This window comes from Notolabrus celidotus, chromosome 12 (assembly GCF_009762535.1).
Source record: "Notolabrus celidotus isolate fNotCel1 chromosome 12, fNotCel1.pri, whole genome shotgun sequence".
NCBI lineage: Eukaryota > Metazoa > Chordata > Actinopteri > Labriformes > Labridae > Notolabrus > Notolabrus celidotus.
The window spans coordinates 5,774,142-5,793,181 of NC_048283.1; the positions used below are offsets into that span (position 1 = coordinate 5,774,142).

The 19,040-nt window shown below is 41.3% G+C and overlaps 1 protein-coding gene across 1 annotated transcript in view; it reads left to right on the forward strand.

The window, feature by feature from the left end:
* LOC117823513 (raftlin-like) overlaps positions 1-19,040 on the forward strand; it is a 185,360-nt gene continuing 166,320 nt past the window's right edge. Inside the window, exon 1 of the mRNA XM_034698722.1 lies at positions 1-609. The gene's annotated coding sequence lies outside the window, so the exon portion shown is untranslated. The remainder of the gene's footprint in view (positions 610-19,040) is intronic.

The window sequence follows — 19,040 nt, forward strand, 5'->3', positions numbered from 1 at the left end:
CCGAGTGGAACTGGTGCGGCTGCTGGAGAGATAGGCAGAGAGGCAGAGAGGCGGAGAGGGCTGTGCTGAGCAGACGCTGGGTCGGAGCGCTCAGTTTGCTTCAGACAATCAAGGGAACGAGACACACACACACACACTGAAAGAGAGAACAAGACACGGAAAGATAGAACAAGACACAGAAACGAGAGGGAGAGAGAGGGGAGGGAGGTAAATATGTGACAGGATGTGGTTTCCCTGAGCTTGCAGAACATCGTTACACAGGCATACTTTGAGCATGACCTAAACACGGCGAGCTTACAAGTGTGTTTGAGCTCTGTTAGGTGGTGAAGAGGGGAAGACGAAGCAAACCGCTGGATCTGCTGCTGCTGCTGCTGCTGCTGACAGTTGCTCTGGTCCGTCTGTTGCCTGCCGCCTGCCTGAGGATTGTGTTTCCTTTAATCTGGGCAGCTCCAAGGCAACCTCAGCCAGCTTATCGGACGGGATCTGAACCTCCATCCTCTTTCTGTGCTGGTTTCCTTCCACCAAGAATGTGTTTCTCTACTGGAAGCTCTGGTCCAGTTGCTGCCTTTGCATCCAAGCAGTGAACTTTTCACTGATTTTGTCAAACAGGTAAGTCCGCTTTCTCTTTCTGTTGAAGCGTTCTGACATGTGCATGATTTTCAACTTCCTGCCAGATGTGCTGCTGTACACACACACTTGATTCCAAAGCTTCTGCTGTAAACTTGGACTGCATGGTCACAACTGTTTGCCACAGAGAGTGGATTTATCAGCCGAAAGCCACAAGTTTGACATCTTTGTATTTAACAAGAAGCTCAATATGCAGCTCCACCACACGCACATACACATGTTCCCACATCTACACACACTCCTGCTATTCATCATGCACATCAATAGGGCTGCTTGTTTTGAAGTCACATGCATGACTGATGGTACAAAACAGGGCTGAGAATGCCAAAAATGTCTACCTGGATCCAATCACAGACCGAACCCTGACAGCGATTCAAGATGTGCCTGGCATACAGTAACACACCACTCCCACTCGTGAAGAGAAACGCAGGGGAACGAGTGATTTGAGATATTGTGTTCTCTAAGGATGATGGGTGAAAGTATAGGTTAGCGTGCATGCTGATAAGTCTGTGTGACTGTTCAAGTTTACATGACTACAATATGTTCATCCAAGCATGCGTGTGTGAGAGAGAGAGAGAGAGAGAGAGAGAGAGAGAGAGAGAGAGAGAGAGAGAGAGAGAGAGAGAGAGAGAGTGAGAGAGAGAGAGAGAGAGAGAGAGAGAGAGAGAGAGAGAAGGTTTACAGAGAAAAACAAGTTGAGAGATGGCAGGAGGTGAAGGAAGGTTGGGGGGGATGTCAGGGAAGAGGAAGACAGGGGCATGAGAGAGAGGAAGAGACAGTGTGCGTGTGTGTTTGTGTGTGTGAGAGACAGAGAGAGACAGAGAGACAGAGAGAGAGAGAGAGAGAGAGAGAGAGAGAAAGTGAGTGAGAGAGCTCCATCTGACTGAGCTGCTGTTAATTAGTTCCAGCTGGTGAGTTGTGGAGCGCCGGGCTGCATTAACTCTAAAGAGCGTTTGGGTCAGGAGTTCTCTCTGTCTCACACACACACACACACAAACACACACATGCACAAACACACCAACACAGATATGCATGGAAAACATTAACTGATAAATACAGCAACATTAAAAAACAATCACCCGAAAGGCGAGCAGCATATGGGCAGAAGACACAAACTCTGAAACATAAGACACACAAATTCATACACACAAAGATAAAACATAAACACAGAATGAAAACACACACAACACAAAAAAATTAAGCGCATATGGAGCTTTATGAATATATGAAACAAGAAGAAAGCAGCTGTAACATGCAAGACATACAACACACACAAATAAACACAAGCACATTTTCATTTTGTATGCACACCACTCACAGATAAACACACACTCGCATGTGCACAGAGAAAATTGCCATGTGTTCAGTGTCAAGTGTGTACATCAAAGGCTAAATTATTCGTGGAACATCCCTGAGCATGTGAGCATGCATACATGCTGCACACACGGAATGAGTGCATAAACATGAGACGCACACTCAGAGGAAGAAAAGCACACTCCACCATAGGAAGCCCATATGGCAGCGTCGTACACTGACCACTCTGCGGCTCCACTGTAAGAAATGTGGAAGTGGTTGAGGTTTGAGCTCTGTCACACCACAGTGTCCTTTTTTTAAAAGGGAATTATTATGCAGGTCAGAAGGTGATGGGACCTTTGACTTAAAGGGTTAATTCACCCAAATTCTGAAAAAAAAATCTATGATGATATGTAGCAATGATTGGTTTTGTGGCAACTTCATGGAAGATATGAGCCGCTGGGAGGCTGAGGTCAGGATAAGCACTTATCTGATGATCTCTAAAATCCACAAGTGCATTTTACTTTTCATTAACACAACAAGATGAGGAACTTATGTTGTGCTCAAACTTGAAATAGTAATCCCAGTAATCAGAGTTGATAGCTTTCAACAGTGACCCAACTCACCTTGTTTCTCCCACTGATCATGAAAGGTGAACAGGTGGCTTACCCATGTGACCCTCTACTCCCTCAATCAATAAGACCACACAATCAATGGGAAATGGGCGATACTTAAAACACCCTTGTCCTGTCTTCTGACCACTCAAAGTGCTTTCACACTATGTAACATTCACCCATTCACACTACATTCATGCACTGATGGCGGAGGCTGTTATGTAAAGCGGGGGTTCCCAAAGTGGGGATCGGTGCTGATTGGGGGGTCGCCATACACTAATTGGGGGTTGCAAGATTTTTTAAAAATCTAAAAATATATTTTTTATTACTGTAAATATATTTTTTTAACAATTAATTCATTTGGAAGTAAAAACTTGCAACTATATTTTTTTCATTATTTTTCTGCCTTTCTTTAGATGACTCCTAAGGTTAGGGTGAGTTTACAGTTAATTAACAAAAGCATCAGTAGCTGCAGGTTAATTCGTAACAGCACAGGAAACACAGCCACATGTGCATGTAGGTGGCTACTTTTCTGCAGACTAGCTAAACTAGGTATGAAGCTACATTTAATCATTTCGAGGGACAGTGGGGGTCGCAGGTCTTTAGCACCATATATTTTGGGGGTCATGGGCCCGAAAAGTTTGGGAACCCCTGATGTAAAGTGTCCATCAATTTTAACTTATCCCATTCATATACATTCACAAACTGCCACAAGACACAATTCCTGGTTCAGTGTCCTACCAAAGCACACTTAGGCAGCTGGGATCGCACCACCATCCTTCCAATTGAGGCAATCAACTTTACAGCTGAGCCACAGCTGCCCCCTTGATGACAAAGGATACCAGAAATAAGAAGTAACACCACAAAAAATATCAACAATTGCACACTTAATACCTGAAAACTACTAGAAAATTCTATATGCACTCATGGCTCCTACAGGCTTTACTTGCCAACGTTCAAGACACCAGTTTTTGTGACTTTTGTTTTCTATTCTAATAAAATTAAGCTTTATGACACATTTGATAATAGAAATCTCTCCAAAGCTGTTTGTAAACCATAAGTGAATTGAATTCATTAGTAGTGTGGCAAACAGAGACATTACATTGACCCATATTTGCACCAAGCGATGCGATTTACACTTATGTAATGTAATGTAATGCTTATTTTAGCACCAGCTGAATTATATCAACTTGAGTGTCTGAGGTCTGTTAGCATCGAGTCTGGCAACCCCATATGTTGAAAAATGGAGCCAGCGTTGTCCACTCCAAGTGTTGACTGCAGCTGGCCCTAAAGCTCTTGGTCTCAATAGCTTATTTCTTTATTTATGACAACTCTACAGGCAGTGATTCTTTCTTTATTTGTAAAATATTTTGCATGAATTGGCATACTAACATTTGTGGCTGAGTTATATCCATATCTTATACAGTGTATTGACATCCTGCATGATCCCATTGAGATTGCATCTGATATGGTCGATCCAACCTCAACAAACATGTCTTAAAAGTAATTTGCATGTCTCCTTTTCACATCTCTGTACCTGATGAAGTTATTTTTACATCCATCCCATCGCAGAAAATGTCACGTTTTTCATGTTAAAACTGTTATATTTAGCTAACAGGTTACTTGTGAAACTTCTTGTGATCTTGTTAGAAAATGAGAGACTTAAATCAGCATATTTTTCTGAACACATCAGTATCAGATCAGTTTTATGCCATTCTTGGGAAGATGTCTGGTATACGTGTTCATGAAACTGTCCTGCTCCTGTTTTATCCTCTTGAAAGACTCTTGTGTTCTTGGGCCTGTGGACTTTCAACCATTGATGGGCTCAGAATTAAAGTCCTGCTTCATAAATTAAAGAATCAATTCAGAGTTTTATAAATCTTGCTTATGTAAAATCATTCCTCCTGTCTATGCTTGGTGCAAAGTGATCCCTTCCTGGTGCAGTAGGGGACAAAATCCAAAGTCCTTGTCTGAGTAGAAATATATTCAGTTTTCAGTTAGAACAAGGAGTCTTAAGTTCAGCTGAATAGATAATGTTAGGCCTCAGCAGTCTGAGTTCAAGTGGGTATCTTGGAGAGTTGCAGTCTCTCTTTTTTTCAGGAGAAACTTTTTTTGTGTTCTTGACAGTGCTCGTGGGCAAAGCAGCAGTGCAGGAACTCGGTACTATAAAGACTGTAACTATGACAGATCCTCACTCCACGGGGTTATACTCACTCCTGCACTTCTTTGGATCTAACTCTGAAGGCAAGGCAAGAAGAAACACATTAAGACCTGTTTAGTATGGAAGAGCGATTGCTCCTCTAATGCATGAACACACGAGCAGTTCTTGTATTAATTTAATTAAGACTTGAAATATGTAGATCCGTCCTTTCTTCTGGAACTTTAACACACAACAGCAGACGTGATCTATTGTAGTTAAGACCTTTTATTGATGATTTATTAACATTAAGAGTTGCAAATGGCTTACTAGCCCTGCAGTGACAGCTTATTAGAAAGAGAAAAAAAATAACTTCACGTTATTAATGACTTTATTAACATTTGTTCTGCAGGATTGATGGCTTCTGAGAATGTTAGATCCATTAACCTTTATTAATGGCATGGCATTGTTTATGACTGCAGATTTATGAGCTTTTATTTATGACTTGTTAGCATTTCAGGAGGATAACTCAAACCTTGGGGACATAAAACAAACTGCATACACAAAAGCAGTAGAAGAAAGTGATAAAATGTTTGTAAGGCTGGACTAAATGACTGTTATCTTACATATTGAAGGCACTGTGAGAAGTTTTTAACACATTTTGAAATACTATCCCTCCTATACAGCGGCCTCTTTATGAGCTACGTAGTTAAATATGATTATCAGTGACAGGTTGTTTATTCACACTGAATTTTGGTGTGTGGTTGGACTTCCTGTGAGAAAAGCTGAGATAATACTCACCACTCATCTGAAATGGCTTTATTCAGAACTCTGCTTTTAAAGTTTTGCAATGAGGAGAAAGTTAGCAAGAAGGAGGAGTTATCCTTCTTAAGATGATTTTCTTTTGACATATTGTTTTGTCCTCATGGCTGATACTGGAGATCAGCAAAATATGATTGTTTGCTGTTGAAGTTTTGTTTTAGACAGAGAAACTCTACAACCAGGACTTTCCTAGCTAAATGAACTGAAAGGCTATGAACAGGATTTAATGTTTAAGTCAGCATGTGAATGCATCACTGCTCTTTGAGGACTGAAGAGTTAAACTATGTGCATATTTGTGTTACTTGAACATTTATTTGGACACTGGCTGTGACAGGTAACATTTAACCGGTACGCCTGATCACCTTTTGGAAGCTAACTAATGCTAATAATCAGAATCAGAATCAGAATCAGCTTTATTGGCCAGGTATGCTTGAACACACAAGGAATTTGTTTTGGTAAACTGTGCTCTCTGCACAAGGCATAGGAATACGGCACACAAACAAAAAAATAAATATATTAATAATAACATAAACTATAAACACAAAAGAACAACAAATAGGCATGACTAATATGTACAGGCTAAAATAATATGATAATAGTGCAGTGGTGAATAGTGCAGAGGTAGTTTTACATTAAAAAAGTATATGTAGATGAGAGTTAAATAATAATATAAATACAAATATGTGAATTCTGCTTGGAGAATTGTTCAATTGTATATCTACATGTTTATTTACAGAGAGCAGAGAGTATATCATATATATAGTTTAATAAATCAGAGTTTAAAAAGTTTAGCCTTTATTACATCACGGTTGATAATTTCACCTAGCCACAAATCAATGTGACAATGTTATCTTGTGACAAAGTGGACTCAGTTGTGTCATTTGTCACTTATGTTTTACTTAGTTTACATGGTCTCATTAATACATCTTTTGTTTGTTTAGTTAAATTATATGTTAACCATTAACATCTCTGAATGACTTAATACACAATACTATCCTGGGTCTGTTTGTGTTAAATTTAGTTGATAATTCCACCATATCTAAATACAGGTTGACAGAGTAATGGCAGACAAACATGGGTGATATTTAAATTACTTTTATTTGTTGTTTTGTTGCAGAGTTCTTTGTCTTCTTGGGATGCGTTCAAGTGCCGTGGGAAATTGGACTATTGAGAAAATATGTTGTCTATGTGTGTGTGTTTTATCCATAGACTGTATAAATAATGGACGTAGTATCCGTGACATCACCCATCTGTTCCTAAGCGCTGTTCTGAAGCAAATCGTTGACGGTAGCCATATTGGACGTAAAGAGGCGGGGTTTGAGCCTCCTAGCCAACAGCTATGTGTTCCCGTCTGGGAGTCAAGTCAGTCATGTCCTTATTTGGGCAAAAAGTTGTAATCTTAATATCTTCTGAACCGCCGAACCGCCGAACCTAATAATTTTATATTAGGTTATTAATTATTAATTATTAATGTTTATAATTAATAAACATGTTTATTAATGCTGCAAATATCGTCTTTTTTGAATGGGTGTGTATGTGGTTTCCGGTGTTTCTGCAGCCAGCCTCAAGCTGATTCTCGATGAATTGCAATTTATAACACTTCTGCATGGGCTTCATATTTTGAGACCACTGGTTGCCGCTTGGTTTTATCATGCTTGTTATGTGTGGGGTGCTTAACTCTGCAAGGGAGGATGGTTGTGACCAAGTATTGGGGATGGGGACGCTTGCCTCCATAAATTCTGTATGCTGTGAGAAGCAAAGGGGGGAAAACGGTCTGTCAAGGACACCAGGGTCTATTCTGTTGTGAGTTTAGTTATTCTTTGTTTATTTAGTTTACATCTTCATGTTTTATATGCTTCCTGGTTGGAACTGTTCATTTAAGTGCTCTGAGTCTGCCTCCTACTTCACCATCAACCCTCTGGCTAAACTATCTTACATACCTCATCTCTAAAAGTTATCTTGAACAAAGAAAAGTAGCGTTGAAAGAAGATCTGTGTTCATTCATTTCCTTCCACCACAAATGCACACTGTGGCAGGAGCCACATCTTTACGATAGCGGGTTATGGTGCTCATGGGAAATGTAGTCTTCAAACCACTTCTGGTTTCATCCAGAAGAGTCATCGGATCCAACACAACATGAAACCCCCTCACAGTGCCTTTAGATACATGAACATACTCCTTTCTGATTTACCCGATCGTCACAGTCATGGCGTTTCAGATGTTTCTCATTTACTCTCTGCATCCTCTCTTCCAGCCCTCAGTTTGTATATTTTGCATGTTGATTTTTTCACTCCAGTCTTTTAGCAAACATGTATTTTAATCAACTTATGTTTGCTATCTGATCCCGGGCGCAGTCGATCCCCCTGTGTGGTGTGAAATTTGATTAAGGTAATTGGCAAGCATTGGCGTGTGTAAACCGTAGTGTGTACTCGTCTCCGCTCAGTATGTATAGACAAACACCCACAGGCAGACACAACAAACTACCGGAACTTTCTGTACTAACAATAATCTGGGCTACATCTAATTGAAAGTGGTTATTTTTAAACCATCTTAATTTCATTCTTTCCTCATTTCATGCTGCGCTTGTTGATGCCAGACAACAAGGAACACAAGATTCAGATTTGGGACATGATGAAATATAAACATGAGAGGAATTTGATTCCAAAATAAGTTGCCTGGAGGTGACTTCTACTCCTGCAAAATAAAAGAAAGTAGAAAATTGGAAAACTTTGCTTGACAGAGTCGTCTGTATTTTGGAGATAAAACTTAATTTCAGTTATTTTTTGTGCTTTGGTGAGTTTTTAGAAGAAGTCTGGTTTCATTTGTTGCACAGAAATCAGATTTGGCACCACTTTTTTTTGGCAGTAATATAAACTCTGGGCAGTAAACATGGCTGAATGACACACTGAGAGATAAGGTGTGAGTTATGCAGTTCTCATGACAGGGTGTCATCTTGATTGCAGCCTCTGCTGTGAGTCTCACGTCTTTTCCCCGTGAAATGCTCGCTTACAAGATCTCGGGCAAAGATTATTTTTCCCCTCGCTCCCCTGCCAGGTGACAGTGATCGTGCTTTTGAAGATACTAAGTTATTCAAGCCTCTGGCATTGCCCTAGACCTGAGACGGCATATTAGGATGAATCCTCCAGGCAAGACGGGGAAACAAAGGAGCCAGTTTTCCAGTATTCAGACAATTCTGTAGCAGCTTAGCTCGAACGGAGGAGAAGAAAAAAGAAAGAATGGCCCTTGATATTTCTATAAGGCAAATTGACTCCTGTTGTAATGGGTGGTCAAGAAAATTGCAGCCGTATTGATTGGGTAATGTCCAACACGGACATGTCGATAGGGTGTCTGAAAACCTAAGAACTCGGCCCGGCTGGCTTTAATAAAAAATGACCCGCCTGGAGCGAGTTCACAGAAAAACAATGACTCACTCACGGGAAATCTCTTCAAAATCCTCTGTGTTTAAGAGAAAGAAAGCAAAAGAGGGTCAGATTTTCTATTCTATTTTTAAACACTTCTCTCTCTATTATATTGAAATCCAAAAACTCCCCATTCACCATGTTTCTGAAAACAACCGGCGTCGTGTTCGTGCAGGTTGGGCCTGAGATGATGTTTTTGCTTTATACTTGCAAGAACTGTACTAATCCCAGCATGGATAGATTATGCATAACAAATCATACTCGTGACTGTCAGAGCAGAGAGGAGAGGAACAGGAGGACATGAGTGTTTGCTCCTGCTCATGGAGGAGAGGGAAGAGGAAGAGGAGGGGAAAGAGGGGAGTCTATGTGATGAAGAGGGTGAGAGCTTATAGAAGAAGAGAGGAGAAGAAAGAGGAGGAGCTGACAATGAAAGAGAGAGAGGTTTAGAGAGATTGGTGCCTATTATTCTCCAGAGAAGGGAATAGTCATAGAGGGGTTGGTTCCCATGGCAATAGCTCTCTCTCGATGTGTGCGTGCGTGTGTGTGTGTGGACGGAGTGTATGCAGGGCCTTGAGACTGTACACAGACGAGGTTGGCCGAGGCCATGGCGAACCGCGGAGACAACTGGAGCCTTGTAACGACGGAGACTCTCAGACAGACACTATTGTTTACGCTGCCTCACTCCATAACCTCTCATCTTCCATATTTTCTTCCCTCCTGCACGCTCGCCATTATGTATCGTCCTTGTACATTCAAAGCAAAATACAACAAAATTCAGTGAGTTGAAAAAGCAATTCCACCTTCGGCATCCGTGGTCCTCCTCGTCGTGGCGGAGTGAGAGTTTAAACGTGGAGAAAGAGGACTCTTACATTACTGCACATTCACTCACAACACTTGGAGCTCCGTGTGAGGACTTTTCTTCACGGTTAATTGGTATTTCCACATTTTTATCACTTCAAATAAAAACTAAGCTGTTATGAGTTTTGTAGTACTGGTGTTACAATTCACTGAAATAGTAGTTCAGCAAAATGGTGATGCATTTTTCCTTTTGTTGAACACACAACATGCTTCTTTGTGGAACAGTTTTGTGATATTTGCTTGTGTGTAATCCAAGAAATGGACTCTAACAACCATTTTCAACAACAGTACCATTTCCAATACAAAGCTGAGCCCAACTGAAGGCAGGGTTCATTTCCCAGCAGGGTGTAGCTGCACGTTTTGACTAATAAAGGCAGGTCTCAATTAGAAGCCTGTATACTTGTACAATAATTTCCTGACTTGTTTTTTGCTTTCAGTAAAACACAAAAGGTCACATTCACTGATCGCTGTAGTGGCATGGAGTAAACGGGGAACCCGAATGCTGTCAGGCTGTCAAGTTTCAACAAAAGCAGAACTCTGCAGGAGGAGGAGGGTTCACCTACTGGAACCTTGTTACGACTCTTACTTCCTCTAGATAGGAAGTCGATTGTGACTTCTAATCTTGTGCCATGGGTTAGGATTTTTTAAGCGCTTCAAGATCTGATTTTCAAGACAAAATGAGTTTTCTTTGGTCTGTACTGTAGTCACAATGAAAGGGCAGCAAATTAATCTTCATCCACATGCAACGTCCACCACAGGAGGCTTCAGGCGCCATGCTTTTACTATAGTCTGGTCTTCCTGCAGTCTGGTCCCACCAGCCATGATCGACCATTTGCAATCTTATGCACTGTGGCGGCCTCTGTGTGTATCCAACTCTCCTCTCTCCCCTGAAATCAGCTCATTATTACCTGGTGAATGCATGGTAATGGCCTAAGGCCCATGCGCACTGTGCATTTGAGCATAACCCATATGCATGTGCGCCATCAGTCACAAATGTAAGTGTTATGTCAGATGTGCTATCACCATAGACTGTATAAATAATGGATGTAGTATCTGTGACGTCACCTATCTGTTTCTGAATGGCTGTTTTGAAGCCAATCGTCGGCAGGAGCCATATTGGAAATGCTAAACTCAACCAAGCTCATTGTGAGGGGAAGAGACAGGCTTTGAACCTCCTCGCCAACAGCTATGTGTTCCCACCTGTCAATCAAGTCATGTCCTTATTTGGGCAAAACTCATAATCTTAATATCTTCTGAACCGACGCGTCAGTGTGTGCTGATAGAGAAATTAGCTAATCAGATCTAAGCCATTATTTTAACCAGGCTGTAAACATGTTTATTTCTGCTGCAAAGATCGCCTTTTTGAATGGGTGTGTATGTGGTTTCCAGTGTTTCTGCAGCCAGCCTCAAGCAGACACTCAGTGAATTGCAGTTTCTAACACTTACGCATGGGCTTCATATTTTGGGACCAGAGGTTGCCACTTGGCTATCACCAACTATGTTTTCATATTCATATCATCAGGCCATCATGCTTAAAACATTAATTAAGCTCATGTGTTAATTGGGTGTTCTACAGTTGGCTAATGCTACGTTAAAAGTGTCATAGTAGGAGTGGTTGTTACACAACATTCGAAAGGAGACACCTTAACTGTGTGCAGGCATATATGAATGAGCATCTTCAATATGCTCTGGTAGGATAAAAACATCTCTACACCCCTGGCTCTGTGTATCACAGAGATTTTCAAAATGCTCTGCTTTCTGAGCGTTTAATTCAGCACCTTACATGCAAAATGCTCCCTTTGGAAGTCGATGTTTTCTCCTCTCTGAAAGACTGACAGATGTACTCAGCTCAGATTCACTACAGGTAATGGATTCCTGCTTGATGGTGAAAATACATGTGAAAGCATCAATAGAGGCTTTTTGGGACACTCATGGAGCACTTCTTTTCTGTTCTCTGCCCATGTATGCTGGATAATTTTACCAAAATGTGCTGAAACTCAGTTTATGTTTGCTGGACGGTAGCTAGGAGAGCTTTATATGTCGCTCAAAAGGCTCAAAGGAAGAGTAAGCAAGTGTTGGAAAAACAAACAGCTGACAGTGTGAATGAGTGTTTTTTCAACCACATGGGACCAATCCACCTAACAAGCCTGCAGGCAGTGTCAGGGTCACACACACATATGTAGTTGTTTTCTGCAGGCCGCTGTCTCACAATGACCACTGAATGCTACTGCATCAACATCCTGCTTCAGTATCCATTGTTTTCCTTCTCTCCTCGGGATACCTCTTTTTCCATCCTCTGCCCCTGTGCAGGGTGAGGAGTCAAGGTGTTAAAGAGAGAAAGGGGAGAGCTGGGGATTTCCAAAATGCAGTGTTGTAACATTTTTAACTGGCACTGTCATCTAGAGCGGCTGGAGTTCAGAGGGTTGATGAGTCATTATATGACATGAGGTTATCGGACAAAAGGGCTGTTTCTCAGTATTGGTGGTTTCTAGATGCTTGTTCAGGGAAATCAAGTCGTATGAGCATTTTCTTCTTTGTGAGCTTCCAGGTGGTGGTTGGTTAAACTTGTGCAATTGATGCGATCACTTTTGCAGCTAACTCAATCATTACATTAAAGTCTTTTTTTAAATCTGAAGATATTAACCTCTTCTTGGTTTGTTCACAGTTTGAGAGCCATGCATCAACAGGGGGCAGAACAGTTGTTATTGTGAAATGTGATCAGTCATCACTTATAGCTGATAGTTGATGTTTATACAAGGTAACTATAGTAACTCTAATGTGCATTGGGATATTATTTTCCAGGATGACTGATGAAAGGAAACATGGTGTGAAATGTAATCTCCTGCTCTCTGGGTGAATCACAAACAGCCGAGCCTGTTTATTCATTTGTTCTATTAACTGTTTTATTTCTCTAACAAGCTGCTGTCGTCATCTGAGGGAGAGAATAAAGAAGTCAGGGTTTTGATTGTGAGATACATTTGAAAGTTGGAAACACAAATCTTTTCCTTTAGAACGACCAAAACTTGATACAAACTAGGGGTTGTGCACGTTTGTCAACTCAATGGTTAAACGTGCACACTATCTTGTCTGTTTAACCCTTAAAGACCTAGACCATCTTTGGGGGCGCCAGACTCTCCTGAATTTATTTTGAATATGCTGAATGAGACAAATGTGGCATCAATGGAAAGCTGAGAAAGTAACCATAGACTGTGTATAAAATGGACAGCGTTGCTCCGCCTTTTCCTGTCGTACGGTTTTGAAGCCAAAAGAAACCTGTTCCAATGCGCAACCATTGTGTTGCCAGAGTCTGAGCTGTAGAGCATTTCAGTGGTTGCCACTGTAATTTCTGTGTTGCCACGGTAACGAGCTCCACCCTACAGCATAGCATCACGAGATCTGGAGTTTCCCTCTCCAGCTGTCAGTCAAAGCAAACCAGGAAGTAAAACCTTGTTTTTTAACCTCTAATAACTAACCAAAAATTAACTTTTCAGAAAAAAGAGGCCTTGAACAAAAAACAGTCAAATAATAACTACACATCACCACAGCATACGGATGTGAGAAACATTCGTACGGCGTGTATTTATTTTTTAAAGTTTGACTGCAGCCCCATTCAAATGAATAGGGGAGACAGAGTTTTTGACCTATACTGCAGCCAGCCACCAGGGGGCAGAGTTTTGGTGGAAGCTTCACCTCCAGCCGAGCGAGCTGCACCCCTGGCTGTAACTGAGTTTTTAAAGCTTGTTGATAGGATCTTTAGCGGTTCAAAAGTTATCAAACATTTAAGAACAAGTAGCCGCCGGCAGCTGTCTAGGTCTTTGAGGGCTACCTAGCTTACATTGTGTTGCAGCAACTGCTCAGTAGAGAAGTTTTAAGTAATAATAAAAAGAAGTAATGCTTTCAAGCCACTTTCATGTCAGCAGGGTTATGGAAAAGATAGCAGCTGCATTATAGTGAAACTCTATGTTAGTTTGTAGCATGAGCAGAGGACTGGCCTGTCAAATCTTGGACCAGATGTGGATTTTATAATCAATTAATAGTGTTGACAACACTGGTGATTAAATCAAACCACATTTGACTCACAAAGAAGTTAGAAGTTCGTCCTTGTGTAGATTTTTGTAAATGTTTGTGACATCAAGCTGCCAGGTCCATGATGTTTGAGATTTGCTATTTCCACATATGTAAAAGATGATGAAGTGTGTTTTACAAGTATACGTTAGGCATGTTAAATATTTGTGTTCAGTGCTGTAATGATGACGCTTTTGTTGAGGCCTGTTTCCTCTGAAATGCCCCGCTAAGAATTAGGAATAATTTTCATCTCATGCAATCAAAACCTCATGCCAGGGAGTGTCTCAAACAGCCACAGACAACTCCTGTTATGATAAAATATTGTTATGACAGCATCATAAAACACAAATACAAACATATTCTAGACTATTACAACAGTGAGATAACCAGCTGTTCTCAAAGCTGTGTGGGGGGAACTGATCTAATTAGTGCCGCTATGTAAATCGTGGTCAGACTGCTGGAGTAGAAAGTCTCTCACTTTTCTTCAAGCTCTGTGACTCCTTCAGGCTTTTACATTACAATACTTAAACTGGTCGAATGTTTGTTCAAATGTTGATCTCGACCGGCTTATGTCAGTCTACATAATGTGACACATGCTGGCTTCCATAAACGGCATAAAGTTACTAGTCATAAGACATATTCTAACTTCTCCAGTGGATCCATGAAAACACCAACACCTTCCCTTTTGTCTTGTTACTTAAATGAGTACATGTTTCTAACCCTCACACTGACACTTACCATCAAACCCTTGATAGGGATAGATAAGGTGTATTATTTATTGGCCCAAATTGCAGGTAACAAGAATAGAAACCATGAAAAGCCATCCATCCATCCATGAATTATCTTTACTGCTCATCCTGTTAAATACTTTCACCTGGGTCTAACTTTTAAGCCTAGAGCAAGGCAGGTTTAAGTTTGTAAAGTCAGACAACTCTGTCTATACAAGGCAAAACAAATAGAAAAGTAAAGTCAGAAAACTTGATGAAAGAGCGTTCAGGCCTGAGGGAGTCATTCCTGATCAGATATGCAGTGAGCTGATTTTGAGGTTTCTTTTTCAGCCCTGATTGAATCCCCTTGTCTTTGGCATATGTCGTACAGAAAAGGGTCTCTGTCTGCCGCCCTGCTGCTGCTGATCACTCTCAGGTTTTATGCACATAAGGCCGTCAGCTCTGAGCTGTCAGTGCCATCCAGTCCAGTGAATGTGAAAGAATTATTTTAGAATATATTGTCACTTTCAGGAAGAAACCTTTGTATCTCCATTTTTTTATCCTTTTTTTTTTTTTGCATTAATCAATGCTATTGATCTAATTTAAGAGATCAATATGCTTTCTAAAATTAAAATGATGAAAATCATTTTAAAAAGCTTGTAGTTGAATCTCATGCAGTGTGTTTGACTTCCTGGAAAGTAGTGGTTTTGGAAATACAAGGTTTCTGCCCGACAATGACGATATGTCAAAGATTATGTTGCTATATTGTGAAGATTTTGGTCACAGACCTCCCCGACTTCCTTGTTGATAGATTTGGATTTTTGTGCTGCTGTTGTCCAGTCTCCCAGTGAGAACATTTTTATTTTTAAACTCTTCAAGTTTTTAAATGTTGCTATCCATTTGTCTTCTCCTTTGGTTTGTGTTATTCAGACTTCTTTCAGATATTTTAATTGGAGAAGACAGTGGATGAAGTGTGTCACTTAGCAACACTCACTGCTCTGTAAATGTTCTCGTGGATGCACATGATGAGACCTGGCACATGCAGGTGTAACCGTTCTCAGTCAGACTTGTTGCATTTGGTATAATTTGAGTGAAAGAGTTTGGTTGTTGCAAAATTCTACTTAGTTTATGCCCAACTGGTGCACTCGTTCCCGGGTGAGGTGTGGCAAATTCAGGACTGGTCGTCTGCCAAGGACAAAAACAAAATACATGATGCACAATTTCCAGTAAAAAGAAGATCACTTTATACTTTGTTTCTTACCTCACAGTTACCATTTAAAATAATGACGAACACTGTATTTCTCAAATGACCACAGAAGGCTCCATGTGAAAAATATTCAGTGTAAACATGGGTCATTTGAAGCATTTAAACCAACAATCCCTGCTCTTGTTCTTCCTGTGAGGTCAGTCTCATCCTCTCGATGGTTTCTCTCTAACCACTCTGCCTCAGAGAGCCCTTGAGGCTACTGCTCAAATAAACTATGGATGATAGCACTGGACCGGCAGTACCCACCACAAAACACAGCTCAGCGCTCCACTTTACTTGTCAGATTAAAAAGATCAAAAGTCAGAAAAAGCGGGTGAGGGAGATAAAGAGGGAGAGAGACAGAGAGAGCGGGCTTTAAAGGGAGACTACATGGAGACGAACACAAGAACACAGTGTCCTAATTAATGTCTTCCTACATTAATCCACTCTGAAGCTTCCCATGCTGCTGGGTTTGATCTCAGCATCGCTGCTATCAAAGCTTTGTAACATGGGCTTGTAATACGAGGAAGATCTCAGACAGCATTAAGGATAATTATTCAGTGCAGCTTCCTCTTGTTCCTGATGCTGGGATGTCGAAAAGTGCAGGTAAGATTCTTGTAGATCATTTTCAACATTGATTCATGACTTTAAAATTTAATTCATCACTAAAATTAGGGTTCAGTCGAAAATGGCCCTACTCAGTATGATAATATGGAGCGTTGATCAAATTATAGTAAAATGTGAAGGAGACTAATTCACAAAGTCTGCTGCTCTGTGTAGTTTTTTTTTACCCTGTTTCATCTTCTACTGGGGCACAAGTTGGTGGAAACCAAAGTCATAATAATAATAATAATTCATAGAATTTATATAGTGCTTTTCTAAGTACTCAAAGTCGCTTTACAAAAGGTAAAACTAAAAAATAAAACATCTAAATAAAACAAAACAGGGACAGAGGTGGGGCAGGGGGAGAGGTCATGTGTTGTATGCTTTTTGGAATAGGTAGGTCTTGAGGTGGTTTTTGAATGATTGAAGTGAGTCAGAGTTGTGGATGTGTGGAGGGAGAGAGTTCCAGTGAGTGGGGGCAGCGATGGCAAAGGCTCTGTCCCCCAAGGTGCGGTGCTTGGACTTGGTGATAGGGGACAGGAGGTTGGCATCTGAGGATCTGAGGAGGCGAGATGGGGAGTGGCGTTTGAGAAGGTCGGTCAGGTAAGAGGGGGCGAGGTTGTTGAGGGCTTTGTAGGTGATGAGCAGGATCTTGAAGTGGATTCGGTGCTGAATGGGAAGCCAGTGGAGGTGCTGAAGGATGGGTGTGACGTGGGCTCTGGAGCGGGTGTGGGTCAGTAATCGGGCAGCTGAATTTTGGACATATTGAAGTATTTTTGAGGGCGGTGGAGGGAAGGCCGTAGAGAATGCTGTTGCAATAGTCAAGTCGGGAGGTTATGAAGGCGTGGATGAGGGTTTCTGCAGCAGAGGAGGAGAGAGAAGATCTGAGCCGTGGAATGTTACAGAGGTGAAAAAAGGATACTTTGGTGACGTTTCTGATGTGAGGTTTGAAGGAAAGGTTGGGGTCGAGGATGATGCAGAGGTTACGGACTACTGGGGGAGGGTGTGACTGTGTGGTTGTCGATGCGTAGTGAGAAGTTCTGGGTGGAGGGGAGGAGGGATTTGGAGAGCTAAAAGGACAGTTAATATTGCATTTAAAGCATAGACTGTATAAATAATGGACGTAGTATCTCTCGTCTGTTCCTGAGTGCTGTTATGAAGCAAATTGACGGCGGCAGCCATACTGGAAATGCGGAACTCAACCAGTCAAAATGTGACGTAAAGAGGTGGAGTTTGAGCCTCCTAGCCAATAGCCGTGTGTTCCCGTCCGGGAGTCAAGTCAGTCATCTCCTTATTTGGGCAAAAACTTGAAATCTTAATATCTTAAAAGACTGTTCTCCACTGTTGTCCCCAGTGGCAGATCATGTCTTCCAGCTACAGTTGACTCGCACTGTCCTGCTCTACTTTGGGAATCTGTGACCCAGCACTTTGTTGGTAATTATTGTGGTGATGACAAGTTAATTGTTTATGATAATAATGGAAGGTCTTAAATTGTTTGGTTGCTTCATTGTAGATGTTCCTTATCTTACAAAAAAAATAAAAATCCTTATTTACTATTTGCAGTACCTGCATCCAAATGGACTTGAAGCACTTTGTTAGTCTTACTGATCTTGTTTCCTCTTGTCTAGATCTTGCTTGTGTTGTTCTTGTTCTCCAGCCAGCCTCAAGCGGATTCTCGATGAATTGCAGTTTATAACACTTCCACATGGGCTTCATAGTTTGAGACCAGAGGTTGCCGCTTGATTTAAACTTGACCTGACTTAAGATTAACTTCCCAGCAGCTGCTTATGTCGCTCCAAGTCTTCTAGATGGATGAGTAAGCAACAATAGTGTAGAATTGTGAATGGACTGTATGGACGTGTCCCTACCAATCTCAATAAATGGCTGAAATGTTCCCACCAATATTAAGTTTGAAGGGGAAAAAATTTGCTTCATGCAGCACACACAGGGTTAAACCTTTCCCACTTCGGCACCGCCTCCCAAATACGTCTTGGAGACCAGTCTGTTTTTTGATTGGCTTAGCCCCCTGTAGGCTGTTTCACTTGCAGGTTTCGCCGGTGTTGACGTTGCACTCATGTCTGAGGATGTCGGCAGGCAAGAAAAGAAAGATGGACATTAGAAGCTATATCAACAAACAAAGTGTGAGTCACAAGAGGAAAATAGTTCCCCCTCACAGGCAACCACTAATTAATGCAAAACATTGTTTTCTGTGCCTGTCCCCACCAATGTCAAAATCAAACCTACGCCCTTGGTAAGCAACCTTTGGATGATAACGTATAAGTTAGGACTTTCAGCTTGCAGTAAAGTTCTCTCACTCCACTCCAACAAGGAAACATTTTAGCTTACACAATGTTCTACATCCTCATAAAAGCACCAGAGATCAGATAGTGACCGACGCTGATGCAGAAACAACACAAACTAAGTCTTCAAGCTGGCGTGATTGACAGATCGGAAGCATGGCTGTGAGAGACAAGCATCTCCCTGATGTTTCCTTTCTTATTCAGCACAACACAAAGAGCTACGGGATGTTTTGCTTGTATGGGCCAAAGCTAAGTGCATCTCAGCTACAACAAAGCATCAGAACATCAATCTGGGTTTATGAGAGGAGAATCTTATCGAATAAAACCTCAAAAAGCCATTAGCAAGAGA